Raw genomic sequence first — 2,500 nt, 5'->3', positions numbered from 1 at the left:
AGTTGCCGCCCGTCGGTTCTCGAGCTCCGTGCAGTCCGAGATCCCGAGCGAACTGCCAGCAGGGTTAACGAGCGATCGCGCTCCTCGGTCCGGGGTGCCTGGCTCCGATCGGTGGTCGGTGGCTTGCGGGCAAGCTGCGTTGCGAGGGAGGGAACGGGTTTGACGAGCCGTTGCCGCGTTTCCCAGCCCACCCGTCGGTGGGCGGGCCGGTCGGGCCGTCAGCCCTGGCCAGTGCGGCCCCCCGACTCCGCGCAGAAGTCCGCTCGCCGGCTCTCTCCGCCACGTGCACGCGTCAGTGACGCTGCCGAAACCGATTGCTGGTCCCGTTTCCGCCTCTGCTTTTCCTCGGGCAAAGCTGCTGCACGCCTCGTGACACTCGGCGGGCGACATGGTGGCGGAGATCCTGCCTCCGTCGCTGCGGTGCGTGCCTGCACGCACCGCCTCTTGGGCGCCCTGTATTTATTTTTTCCATAGACGTATGTTTTTCGCGGGCCGCACCAGGCTGGTGCTCCCCACAGCTTCACTCCACCCTGCTTACCCGCGCACGCCCGGCGCCACGGCCCGGCCGCAGCGGGGGGGGGGGGGGCGGGTGGGTGCTGCTAAGGTGGGGAGTGTATGTGCGGTCCCGGTCGCTTTCCTCTGGCGAGTAAGAGACCGAAAAAAAATAAACAGACAACTCTTAACGGTGGATCACTCGCTCGTGCGTCGATGAGAACGCAGCTAGCTGCGAGAATTAATGTGAATTGCAGGACACATTGAATCTTCGACACTTGAACGCACATTTGCGGCCCGGGTTCTTTCCCGGGGCCACGCCTGTCTGAGGTCGTTTGGCAATCAATCGCACTCGCCTGGCGGGCGAGAGCGCGGCTGGGTGTCGCAGAGGACCCTCCTCTTTGTCCCCCTAAGTTCAGACTCCGGAGCCCTCCGGCCGTCGGAGCTCTTGGCCTTCCCCGCACCCTGCACATTCCGCTCGTCAGGCACGACGACATTCCCCCCCCCCGCCGGGGGGAAGCGCGGCCTGGCGTCCGTCTGTGTCGTGGCAGTGGGGCCAGCACGGCTGTCACCGGTCCAGAATGGCTGTCGGTGGTTGACACAACGGCGACGTGGACCGCCTGGTCATTGGGACACGGAGCTGCCTCGAAGTGTAAGCCTCCCGTGGTCTGCCTACGCTCTGCACGTCCGCACTGGGTCTGTCTCTCGGTTGGCTGGCAGTGGAAAGAGTGAAGGGAGCCGCGGAGGTCCGGGCTTGGTTACGCCGCCGGCCTTGCCGTGTAGCTCGCCGGTTCGACATGCTGACCCGACTCGATGGTTGATCGATAGAGAGTGTTGAGAGGCGCAGACAGACCGCATCTGGAGCTGCAGGCCCGCCGCTGCTGCAGCCGCCCGTCTCGTGGTTCGTCGTCCTCGGCCTTAAGTGGCCGGTGGGGCGTCTGATCCTGTCTCCCCTGTTGGCGCCGAGTGCCTGGCCGAGGGAGGAGGTTTTCGTCGAACGCTGTGACTTGGGCGGTCGCACGTGGCGTGGATCGCTGGCTTTTGGCTCTCCCGTTCTGTCCGCACGTTTCTGCTCGCTCCCTGCCACCGGTCTGGGGAGGCGCGGAGGGGTGGCGGCGTGGTGTGTGCCTGGCGACGTCCAGGTCACCTATCACGCCGCCGGCTGACCCCCCCGCACAGGCCTTCCTGGCCATCGGAGGACGGCGGAACGTCGGGCTGTCGGGGCCAAGTCGCCAGAAGGCCACCGCTGCGTCTTCCCGTACCCTGTCACCGTCGGCGTGCCTTCCTCAACTCGTCCTGCTCGGGGCCGCTGGGGTCAGGAACGCGCGTCGCCCGCCGGCCCCACTGAAGGCCGTGCCGTTCCGCGGCTGGCGATCGATGGGGTGTGCCGTGCCTGCGCGACCGTTCGCACACTTGCGTCTCCGCACGTCCTCTCCCTCTCTCTGACCGTCGGGCTTCCTGTCGGCTGGTGGCTCGCACGTCCTGGGCGGCGAGTCGTCACCGCCGTGCCTCTGGCAAGGAAGGAATCGGGCTGACCCTTCTGCTTGAGTAAGCTGCCGGCACTTCCGTGATTCGCCTCCCGCCGTGGACGGTGGAGGGTCTCCGGTACCGGAATTTGCGCCGAGCACGTTTTGCCCGCGTGGGCGGCGGCGCTGGAGGGCGCAGGGGTGGCCACTTGTCGACACCATCGCTGGCAAAGGATGGTGAGACGACGTGCGGGTGGCTGGCTCTCTGACCGTCGCGGCGTCGTCCACCCCCGCTGCAGTGAGACGTTGCCGGCCCACTAAGAGGTGGGGGCGTGCATGCCTGGTGCGTGCGGCCTGGCCATCCTCTGACACTGGGTACGACCTCAGATCAGACGCGACAACCCCTCTGAATTTAAGCATATTACTAACGGTGGAAAAGAAACTAACCAGGATTCCCTTAGTAACTGCAGAGAACAGGGAACAGCCCAGCGCCGAATCCCCGCTCGCCTGACGGGCGAGGGAAATGTGGCGTATAGAAGCGC

At 65.9% G+C, this 2,500-nt stretch overlaps 1 pseudogene; it reads left to right on the top strand.

Annotated features, from left to right (window-relative positions):
• Positions 1–674: 674 nt before the first annotated feature.
• On the top strand, positions 675–826 carry LOC132813170 (5.8S ribosomal RNA; annotated as a pseudogene).
• The last annotated feature ends 1,674 nt before the right edge of the window (positions 827–2,500 follow it).

Source organism: Hemiscyllium ocellatum, unplaced genomic scaffold, assembly GCF_020745735.1.
Source record: "Hemiscyllium ocellatum isolate sHemOce1 unplaced genomic scaffold, sHemOce1.pat.X.cur. scaffold_3417_pat_ctg1, whole genome shotgun sequence".
NCBI classification, from domain to species: Eukaryota; Metazoa; Chordata; class Chondrichthyes; order Orectolobiformes; family Hemiscylliidae; genus Hemiscyllium; species Hemiscyllium ocellatum.
The sequence above is the reverse complement of the archived record's forward strand: the minus strand, read 5'-3'. Positions and strand labels throughout refer to the sequence as shown.